Consider the following 12,667-nt stretch of genomic DNA (forward strand, 5'->3'; position numbering starts at 1 on the left):
CCCAAGAGTAGCCCGGCCCAGATCATGTAGACCCAATCTACCGGCCCATCAAATCGCATGAGGCCCATACAGGGCACACAAGAGTAGCGCAGCCCAGATCACGTAGACCAAATCTACCGGCCCATCAAATCGCATGAGGCCCATAGAGGACACCCAAGAATAGCCCGGCCCAGATCATATAGACCCAATCTACCGGCCCATCACATTGCATGAGTACAGGACACCCAAGAATAGCCCGGCCCAGATCATGTAGACCAAATCTACCGGCCCATCACATCGCATGTGGCCCATACAGGCCACCCAAGAGTAGCCCGGCCCAGATCATGTTGACCCAATCTACCGGCCCATCAAATCGCATGAGGGCCATACAGGACACCCAATCTACCGGCCCAGATCATGTAGACCCAATCTACCGGCCTATCACATCGCATGAGGCCCATACAGGACACCCAAGAATAGCCCGGCCCAGATCATATAGACCCAATCTACCGGCCCATCACATCGCATGAGGCACATACAGGCGACTCAAGAGTAGCCCGGCCCAGATCATGTAGACCCAATCTACCGGCCCATCAAATCGCATGAGGGCCATACAGGACACCCAAGAGTAGCCCGGCCCAGATCACGTAGACCAAATCTACCGGCCCATCAAATCGCATGAGTACAGGACACCCAAGAATAGCCCGGCCCAGATCATGTAGACCAAATCTATCGGCCCATCCCATCGCATTAGGCCCATAAAGACCCAAGAGTTGCCCGGCCCAGATCATGTAGACCCAATCTACCGGCTCATCAAATCGGATGAGGCCCATACAGGCCACACAAGAGTAGCCTGGCCCAGATCATGTAGACCAAATCTACCGGCCCATCAAATCGCATGAGGCCAATACAGGACACCCAAGAATAGCCCGGCCCAGATCATATAGACCCAATCTACCGGCCCATCAAATCGCATTAGTACATGACACCCAAGAGTAGCCCGGCCCAGATCATGTAGACCAAATCTACCGGCCCATCACATCGCATGTGGCCCATACAGGCCACCCAAGAGTAGCCCGGCCCAGATCATGTTGACCCAATCTACCGGCCCATCAAATCGCATGAGGGCCATACAGGACACCCAAGAATAGCCCGGCCCAGCTCATATAGACCCAATCTACCGGCCCATCACATCGCATGAGTACAGGACACCCAAGAATAGCCCGGCCCAGATCATATAGACCCAATCTACCGGCCCATCACATCGCATGAGGCACATACAGGCCACCCAAGAGTAGCCCGGCCCAGATCATGTTGACCAAATCTACCGGCCCATCAAATCGCATGAGGCCCATACAGGACACCCAAGAATAGCCCGGCCCAGATCATATAGACCCAATCTACCGGCCCATCAAATCGCATGAGTACAGGACACCCAAGAATAGCCCGGACCAGATCATATAGACCCAATCTACCGGCCCATCAAATCGCATGAGTACAGGACACCCAAGAGTAGCCCGGCCCAGATCATGTAGACCAAATCTACCGGCCCATCACATCGCATGTGGCCCATACAGGCCACCCAAGAGTAGCCCGGCACAGATCATGTAGACCCAATCTACCGGCCCATCTAATCGCATTAGGGCCATACAGGACACCCAAGAGTAGCCCGGCCCAGATCACGTAGACCAAATCTACCGGCCCATCAAATCGCATGAGTACAGGACACCCAAGATTAGCCCGGCCCAGATCATATAGACCCAATCTACCGGCCCATCACATCGCATGAGTACAGGACACCCAAGAGTAGCCCGGCCCAGATCATGTAGACCAAATCTACCGGCCCATCACATCGCATGTGGCCCATACAGGCCACCCAATAATAGCCCGGCCCAGATAATATAGACCCAATCTACCGGCCCATCACATCGCATGAGTACAGGACACCCAAGAATAGCCCGGCCCAGATCATATAGACCCAATCTACCGGCCCATGACATCGCATGTGGCCCATACAGGCCACCCAAGAGTAGCCCGGCCCAGATCACGTAGACCCAATCTACCGGCCAATCAAATCGCATGAGTACAGGACACCCAAGATTAGCCCGGCCCAGATCATATAGACCCAATCTACCGGCCCATCACATCGCATGAGGCCCAAACAGGCCACCCAAGAGTAGCCCGGCCCAGATCATGTTGACCAAATCTACCGGTCCATCAAATAACATGAGGCCCATAAAGGCCACCCAAGAGTAGCCCGGCCCAGATCATGTAGACCAAATCTGCCGGCCCATCAAATCACATGAGTACATGACACCCAAGAATAGCCCGGCCCAGATCATGTAGACCCAATCTACCGGCCCATCAAATCGCATGAGTACAGGACACCCAAGAATAGCCCGGCCCAGATCATATAGACCCAATCTACCGGCCCAGATAATATAGACCCAATCTACCGGCCCATCAAATCGCATGAGGCCCATACAAGACAGCCAATAATAGCCCGGCCCAGATAATATAGACCCAATCTACCGGCCCATCAAATCGCATGAGGCCCATACAAGACAGCCAATAATAGCCCGGCCCAGATAATATAGACCCAATCTACCGGCCCATCAAATCGCATGAGGCCCATACAAGACAGCCAATAATAGCCCGGCCCAGATAATATAGACCCAATCTACCGGCCCATCACATCGCATGAGTACAGGACACCCAAGAATAGCCCGGCCCAGATCATATAGACCCAAACAACCGGCCCATGACATCGCATGAGGCCAATACAGGACACCCAAGAGTAGCCCGGCCCAGATCATGTAGACCCAATCTACCGGCCCATCACATCGCATGAGTACAGGACACCCAAGAATAGCCCGGCCCAGATCATATAGACCCAATCTACCGGCCCAGATAATCGCATGAGTACAGGACACCCAATAATAGCCCGGCCCAGATAATATAGACCCAATCTACCGGCCCAGATAATATAGACCCAATCTACCGGCCCATCAAATCGCATGAGGCCCATACAAGACAGCCAATAATAGCCCGGCCCAGATAATATAGACCCAATCTACCGGCCCATCAAATCGCATGAGGCCCATACAAGACAGCCAATAATAGCCCGGCCCAGATAATATAGACCCAATCTACCGGCCCATCACATCGCATGAGTACAGGACACCCAAGAATAGCCCGGCCCAGATCATATAGACCCAAACAACCGGCCCATGACATCGCATGAGGCCAATACAGGACACCCAAGAGTAGCCCGGCCCAGATCATGTAGACCCAATCTACCGGCCCATCACATCGCATGAGTACAGGACACCCAAGAATAGCCCGGCCCAGATCATATAGACCCAATCTACCGGCCCAGATAATCGCATGAGTACAGGACACCCAATAATAGCCCGGCCCAGATAATATAGACCCAATCTACCGGCCCAGATAATATAGACCCAATCTACCGGCCCATCAAATCGCATGAGGCCCATACAAGACAGCCAATAATAGCCCGGCCCAGATAATATAGACCCAATCTACCGGCCCATCAAATCGCATGAGGCCCATACAAGACAGCCAATAATAGCCCGGCCCAGATAATATAGACCCAATCTACCGGCCCATCACATCGCATGAGTACAGGACACCCAAGAATAGCCCGGCCCAGATCATATAGACCCAAACAACCGGCCCATGACATCGCATGAGGCCAATACAGGACACCCAAGAGTAGCCCGGCCCAGATCATGTAGACCCAATCTACCGGCCCATCACATCGCATGAGTACAGGACACCCAAGAATAGCCCGGCCCAGATCATATAGACCCAATCTACCGGCCCAGATAATCGCATGAGTACAGGACACCCAATAATAGCCCGGCCCAGATAATATAGACCCAATCTACCGGCCCATCACATCGCATGAGTACAGGACACCCAAGAATAGCCCGGCCCAGATCATATAGACCCAAACAACCGGCCCATGACATCGCATGAGGCCAATACAGGACACCCAAGAGTAGCCCGGCCCAGATCATGTAGACCCAATCTACCGGCCCATCACATCGCATGAGGCCCATAAAGGCCCAACTACTGCACAGCCCATATCGGCACAATGGTCTACCGGCCAATCAAATGCATGAGGCCCATACAGGCCACCCAAGAGTAGCCCGGCCCAGATCATATAGACCCAATCTACCGGCCCACACATCGCATGAGGCCCATACAGGCCCAACTACTGCACAGCCCACAACATATCGGCACAATGGACTGGGCGAGCATCATCTGAATAACTCGGCCCTGGCCAACTCAACTCACGGAATATAATATTATAAGCAAAAAACAATAACGACCTGGACGGCTTGAACTCATGATCATTACTTACACACTTCGCTTAACACCTTACCATCTGAACACCTAAAGTATCTATGCACAAAGCTGCACCATAATTTTATTGTCCATAAGTGGTGGGAAATCACCGCCGGAGATATTTCGGCAACCGGCTGGCACAGGTTGCCCGAGGCCCTCGAGAGCCCAAACAAACAATCGTCGCTGTCGGGTTTGCGAATTGCAGTGAGAATTGACTGAGAAAGAAAGTTCTGAAAAATTTGCAATTTCTGAAAACAATAAGAGAATCAAAAGGAAAAAGGCGTTTTTAAGGGTCGAAACCCGGCCAGGTCGCCTTCGGCAACCTGCAGCCTTATTCGTCTCGAAAAGTTAAGCGGTTTAAAAAAAAAAATCACTTCAATCGGCCACTCCTGCGCAGAGTTATGCCCTCCCAAAGTTTTGAACCCAACTCACGCGATTTCCAGAATCCAATCTGTAATTTTCGACTTCGAGTGCATGCATGCATGCATGCATGCAGCACGCAACAGTTACACGATTGGTGTGAGCTTCTTAATCCCTTGCATTATCTCATTATTCTCATTTTTACTTTACTCTTCTTTCTGCAAAAATTTCCATTATCGCATTGCTGTAATTTCCATTCAGTAATTGTATATAAATGATGCATGCATCTTTCATGCGCGTGCAGGTTTTCATTTCTATCATTTTAGCTTCATTATTCAGAAAAAAATTTCATTATTCGTCTCCTTGATTTGCTGTGCGGTACGCTTCATCTATCATGCATGCTTTTGCAATTGACACGAAATGAGAACAATAGAACAATAATAATACTAATAATAATACTAATACTAATAATAATAATATATATAATATTAATCTCCTGAAATGTGATTTCTGGATGCATGGTTTTCAACTCAAATGGTTCTTGGCACTATTTTACAGAGGGTGAGTATATAAGTTAATATAATATATATATATATATACAGGATGATAATAGTCTTTTGTGTTGTCGGGATTACAAACAAGTGAATGGAGATAATCCATGGGTTCGAAGAAACTATTATTTAACAATCAATTGTATTCACATAATGCTTCTTGCTTGGATCTTTTTTTTTTATGTCAATGGACAATGATGAATGAAACGAAACGCAAGGCTAAATGTAAAGATAGTAAGGTTTATAATGAGTCTAACCTCTATTATCAAATAATGTGGAACCCAAGATCTTTAGTATACGCTAAATATGTTATCATATTGCCTTTACCTGAATAATAAAAAATATTGTAGACGTAGTCTTCAAGAAGCTCCATCCATCTTCTTTGGTCGTGTACATACGTGAAGATGTACCACAAACTTTTGTGCTTAATGTAAATCTTAAACATTTCTCTATACAGGTAATGATGCTAGATAATTCCATATCGTGGGTTGGATAATTCTGATAATGGGTCTTTAATTATATGTTAAATTAACACGAAGCCCAAACCCTGATGGGAGGAATCACTGTAGATGGCATATCCCCTGGTTCCATTATGTAGAGTCAGTACTGGTGAAGTGGTTAACTGATTCTTAAATTCTACACAATTTCTCTCACATGCCTCATTCTATTCAAACTTTACATAAACTGCAATGCTTGAGGACTCTTTAATAAACGGACGACAGTACCTAGCCAAACCCAAGAAATTTCTTATCTATGTCACTTTAGTAGGTTGTTTCTAATTCACCATAGCCTCAATCTTGAGTGAATACAATTGAAGGGATGTGCCTTTATATAAAGAAGAGGTCAAGGGAGTTCTAGATAGAAAAATGCTAAGAAACCAAACAACAAGAGGAGACTATCAAGAGGAAAACAAACCCAAGAGGGAAACCGACTCCCTCTCCCATTACAAGGCCAATTTCGAGAAGGATTCCTATTTTCTATGGAAGATTCTAAGTTTGAAGAGTTAAACACCAACAACGATCCTTTTTTCTAGGAGAAATGAAGAAAAATTCAACAAAGAGAAGGAAAGTAAGGACTCACACCATTTGGCCAAAGCTTCCCTCTTTTTGTCGAATTCCCCTCCCCATCTCCTACTCAAATTCCCACATCTTGAGACTTCTCAGACTCCTCTAAAAGATTATTAAAGGAAGAAGAGTTCAATACAAAAGCATCAATGATGCTTAATTTGAGAATAAGACTCCAAATTAATACTTTAGTATCTTAATAATTTATTTTATTAGATCTTTGATTAGGATAAATTATTTTAACATTAATTTATTATTTCCTAGTCTAAGTTAAATTAAGAATTTTAGTACGAATATGTAATCCTACTTTTGGTCATATTAAGAAAGTGAATCCTATATAAATGTTGGCTTGTTATTCATAACTTTAAGAAATCAATAAAATTTAGAATATTCAGTTTGAATATTTCTTTACAAATCTTGCTTCTAAGCTTTGGATAGAGTAAGAGTTCAACCAAGGAGGTTGCTTAAACTGTCTCATTGAGTTAGGGAACTGAATCGACTTATCGAGTAAGTTGTGATGTCTTTTTCATTACGACTTTATACCCAATTACCTTGGTTTTGCATTTAAGCTACTGAATGTGGTTCAAGTAGAGAGGGTTAATTAGGAACTTTAAGTTTTCTGATTACATATGCTACTGTGAGGTTCACGGGTGTTAAAAAGATCTTGAACTTCCCACATCAGTTGGTATCATAGTGTAGCCTCCTAGCAAACCTACCATCTTACAATTACTTTGCATATTTATGTTACATAATTAGAAAATTAAAAAATTGAAATTGAATTTGCCAATTCATTTTGTTTCATCTCACTTGAATTCATTATATCCATCCAACTCAAGTGATTGTGTGTTTATCCAAATAGTAAAAAATAAAAAAAAAGAAATAAAAAAATTCCAAAAAGAAGACCAAATTGCACATCAAAAGGCAATTTGGCAATGTGGTGTGCATTCACCAAGCAAAGAAAGTGTATGCTTACCACCGCGCTTAATTTATAACTGAAAACCCATATTTATGACTTAAATTCGTAATTTTAATTTTATACTGATTTTATTATTTTATTTGTATTTATACTGATTTTATTATTTTATTATTTTATTCAAGAGAGGAAAAAAGGGGGGGGGGGGGGGGGAGGCTCGCCCACGCGGGCATCCCACATTGTGCATGTGCGTGTCGTCCGTGTAATAGGGTTGATCGAAACAGGTGCTACCCACTATTTTATCTCTTCTGCATTTGCTTGTAAATTTGATATTAGGCTCGAACCTTTACAAAAATATTAACTATAGAGACTCCCTATATAGGGGATTATTAGAAGCCCATTGTGTGTATAAAAATTGTAAGATAAAACTTGAGGAAATAGAAGTATTTGTATACTTAATACTCTTAGATTTCTCAAGTTTTGATGTTTTTCTAGAAATATATGTATGTTGATCTTGTTGTGTATTCCATTCCATTATTTGTAACTTTTCGGAAGTTTTTTTCGTCGAATTACATTGACTACTTCCCCCGTGAGAGGTAGAATTTTCTATCAAACTGTTTCCTAAAACCCAACCAATTTTGAAACTTGCCTATTGCATGAATCATGCTCAGCTAGTAGAACTGAAAAACCAGCTTTTCAAGCTTCTTGGTCAGAAGTTTATTCGCTCTAATAACTTCCCTTGGGGCATTCCAGTTTATTTGTGAAAAAAAATAACAGCTCCCTCAAACTATGTGTAGACTACCGAGAACTCAACCGAGTAACAATAAAGAGCAAGTATCCCCTACCTCGAATCCACGATGTTTTAGACCAATTGCAAGGAGCCACGGTTTTCTCCAAGATCGACCTTAGATCGGGATACTACTAGGTGAGAGTGAAAGAAGAAGATATTCTAAAGACTGCTTTTCGGTGAAGTTACAGCCTGTACGAGTTCAAGATGATGCCGTTCAGATTAACTAATGCCCCCACTGATTTCATGGATCTCATGAACAGGATTTTTTTGCATGCACTAGATCAATACATCATCGTATTCATTGATAACATCCTAGTGTACTCCAAGAGCCCAGAGGAACATACAGTCCACCTGTCTGAAGTGCTGGAGAAACTTTTTCAGAACCAACTATTTGTTAAACTTAACAAATGCTCCTTCTGGTTGGATCGAGTTTCTTTTTTTTTTTGGTCATGTGATTTCAAGTGAAGGAGTTTCTGTGTATCCGGCCAAGGTTGAAATGGTGGCCTATTGAAACCCGCTCACCAATGCAGTTGAGGTACGTAGTTTCATTAGCTTGGCAGGTTACTACCTGCAATTCATCAATGAATTTTTTAAGAATGTTGCTCTGGACAATAAACTCAGTTGATTGAAATGATGTACCTTTTATCTGGGATTACGAATGTGTTGAAAGTTTTATGGAATTAACGCATCATCTTATACCTCTGCCCCAGTGTTGATCCTCCTCAATAATATTGGAAGATTTTAGGTCTACTGTGATGCATCTCATATTGGCTTGGGATGCATTTTGATGCAGCAATGTAGAGTGGTCGCTTATGGATCCGGACATTTGAAACCCCATGAGTGGAACTACCCTACTCATGACCTGGAGTTGGCGGCCATTACACTGAACACGAGATAGAGACGCTGGATGGACCTCCTAAAGGACTACGACTGCAAGATCATCTACCATCCGGTGGAGGGGATGTAATGGCTGATGTACTGAGACGAAAGGTGCCCGTAATGTTGGCCCAAACCATGGCCTCCAGTTGGAAGTTAGTAGATGCTATGCAAACATTCTACCTCAACTACTATGACAACGGTGCCTATCTGACTCAGATCCAAGCTTTGCCTGAACTTTTCATGAAGATTTGGGAAGCTCAGTCTACAAACCAAGAAATCACCAAAAATTTGAGTAAGTTCTCTTCTGATGAGTTCCCTTCAGATGATGGGTTGTGTAGATTTCAATACTGAATTTGGGTATCTGTAGCTATTAGGACATATGTTCTCAAGGCTACCCATGCCTCCAAACTATCTATCCACCCCGAGAGTACCAAGATGTACCAGGACCTGAAGCATCAATAATGGTGGCTGGGAATGAAGAAGGACATTATTGACTATATCCTTACTTGCCAGCGAGTTAAGGCAAAAAAACAGAGACACCGCGGTTTATTACAGGGCCTCCCAATATCGGAATAGAAGTGGGAGCATGTAACCATGGATTTTGTCACTGGACTACCCAGGACTTGTTCTTATCGTAAAGCTATTTCGGTCATCGTTGATAGACTAACTAAGACCGCCCATTTCTTGCCCATATATGGGTTCAAAGGTATAAAGGATGGAGGAATTCCATATGAGGATATGTTCTAGTGTCCTTCAGTACTCACCAAATTATTTTCATATTTTTCTAGCTTCTTTATTTTCACCAGATTCTTGTATTGATGAAAAGTCAAATTTGAGGACAAAGCCTTGTGAAGAAGGGGGGGATGATGTGATCTCAAGAAGACTTAAGCAAGCCCCCAAGAGAGTGTCCCATAAGAAGTAAGACACTTGTGAGATTAAGAATTCCTACAGAAAAATACCTGCAAGCCTGCAGATGCACAGGCGAGAGAACTTATGCATGTAACATGTGAGACCAGGTGTATGCATATGCACGGGGGCAGCACACTCACACCCAACGCGTGCGCACAAGCAGGGCACACAGAAGTGAAATATCGCGCCCGCGAGGATTTCCAATCCCACGAGAAAAAAAATTCCTACCCTAAGATGGATTTTCACAATTTTAAGGCCAAAAAGGAAATTATTATTGAGACTCCCATGTTTCCTAAATTGTTTCCAGACCAAGAGCCATTTAAGAGGGCCAAAGGAAGTTAGCTCAAAGAACTAGGCCCAAGAATCAAAGGCCCTTTGACCTTGCTCAACGAGATTGACCCAAAAGGGCTTTCCAAGGTCCAAACTGAAGGGGCCAAAAGTGTGTAAGCCCAGGGTCAGTCTTGGAGGTCCAAAACTAGCAAGCAATCTCCCATGAAAATGAGGGGGTGCGTGACCAAGCAAGATCTTGGCCTTTGGCTCGCATGGCCAAGAAAAAAAGTGGAGAAAGGTAGCTCGCTCGTGCAACAAAGCCCACATCTCTTAACATTATCAAGCTTGAGGAGGACCAAGCTTCCATTACAGATTGGATAAGAAATAAGGAGAAGAGGTCAAGGAGAAGTTGGTTAAAGGAGTTCTAGAAAAAAAAAAAGCCAAGAAATCGAGAAGCAAGAGGAGACCAATGAGAGGAGTCCAAACCCAATAGGGAAAAATGACTCACTCTCCCATACCAAGGCCAAATTCCGGAAGGATTCCCCTTTTCAATGGAATATTCTAAGCTTAAAGAGCTAAACACCAACAAGGATTATTCTTTTTAAGAGGAAAGAAGAAAAATTTAAGAAAGAGAAGGAAACCAAGGCCTCAAACCTTTTGGCCAAAGCTTCCTTCTTCTTGTTAAATTCTCCTTCCCATCTCCTACTTAAATTCTAACATCTTCAAGCTTTTTAAACTCCTCTTAAAGATTATTAAAGCGTTAAGGATGCCTAGTTTGAGAAGAAGACTCCATTCGACCATAAGAGAGGAAAACTTATCCAAATTAATATTTTGGTATTTTAATTAATTATTTTATTAGATTTTATATTAAAATAAGTTTTTTTAATATTAGTTTATTATTTTCTAGTTTAAAACTTATCCAACTTTTAGTCATATTAGACAAGTGAAGCCTATATAAAGGTCTCACCATTAGCTTGTAATTCATAACTTTAATAACTTTGAGAAATCAATAAAATTTAAAATATTTAGTTTGAATGTTTCTTTGCAAATCTTGCTTCTAAGCTTCAGCTTGAGTAAGTGTTCAATGAAGGAGGTTGCTTCAACTGTGTTGTGAGTTAGGGAACCGAATAAACTTATCGGGTACACCATGGCATCTTTTCAATTCCTAGTTACCTTAGTTTGCATTCAAACTACTGAATGTGGTTCAAGTAGGGTAGGTTAATTAGGGATTTTAGGTTTTCTAATTACATAGGTTTGTGCAAGGTTCATGGGTGTCAAAAAGATCCTGAACTTCCCATATTCCTTCATGGCCTTTAACTCTTCCTTTCTTGAATATTTTTTTAAATCCTTTTTGGAATATAATGCTTGAAACATTTAGATGTATTCATAGGCAGCAAAAATAGTCCAAAAGCAAGTCAAATTAATAAAAAAAATTGAAAGTAAAAGAGAAGAGAAGTAGGACTTCCTCTCGGGTTGAATTCTCGCATGGACATGAATTCTTTTTCCTCTTTGAACGCTTTTTGCTAGTTCCTTTCCTCCTAGGATGCATTCTTGTACTTCTTCTAGATCTCTTCTCCTTCACTTTGAGTGGAATTCTTGAAGAAAATTAAGAGGAGAAGTGGTTTTAGAGTCAGACTCCTCATGGAGGAAAGATTCCCATATAAGTGTGACTCTCCCGTCGTCATCCCTCTTGGCCAAGTGTGTGAATCACACACGGCTACATATGTGAAGCATGTCATGGGACCTTAAGGCTGAGTGGGTCAAGACTTACTTTTTTTAGGGCCAAGACTTGACCCTTTTCCTCGTCGGGAATCCCCAAGCTTGCAGGATTCCAAGTGAGCCTCAAGCTCAATTTCTTGTTGTTGGCTGGTTTAGGAAACTAGCTTGGATAAAAAATTAAGTCCTTTTTAAAGTTGGATTAATGGATTTCCTTGTAGGAGGAGGACTCTCCTTTCTCATGCAGGAAATCTCCACTCATGTGAATGCAAGTGCCTTATTATTGTGTCTTCGTGTGCACGCACGAATTTTGTATTGTATGTGCATGCATGCTACCTCATTCCCATGCGATTGTTTGTGTGCAGGTAACAATCCCGTAGGATCCCAGCTATCTACGAGATTCGTGTTTCTCATGGGAGCCTTGAAACTTGTGGAAATGTCCCTTGCCTTTGCTCACATCAGTACACTATGAAATTAAACTATCTGGATTCCAAATTTCATAGTTGCTCAAACTTTCTTCATAGTTTTTCCTGATCTAAAAATCACGATGGTGAATTTTTTGAATGAGCATTCACTTGCTCAATAAGAATATAACATTTTATTTTCATAGGACAATCTATCAATATCCGTAGAAAACATAAAACACCAACATGATATTATATTATAAAAAATTAATTTAATTATAAAAACTACTAAAGGATTTATTATAAAAAATATATTTCATTGGGATAAAATTTCTAATAACTTATTATGTTTAAACAAATCACTGATTTATCTTTCCTTTGATAAATCTTAATTCTTCTTTGTCTTCTTCATTTCGTATCTTCTTGCTATGTAACTATTAGATTTTGATTTACTCACA

Source organism: Carica papaya, chromosome 4, assembly GCF_054855325.1.
Source record: "Carica papaya isolate Zhongbai chromosome 4, ASM5485532v1, whole genome shotgun sequence".
In the NCBI taxonomy this organism is placed as follows: Eukaryota; Viridiplantae; Streptophyta; class Magnoliopsida; order Brassicales; family Caricaceae; genus Carica; species Carica papaya.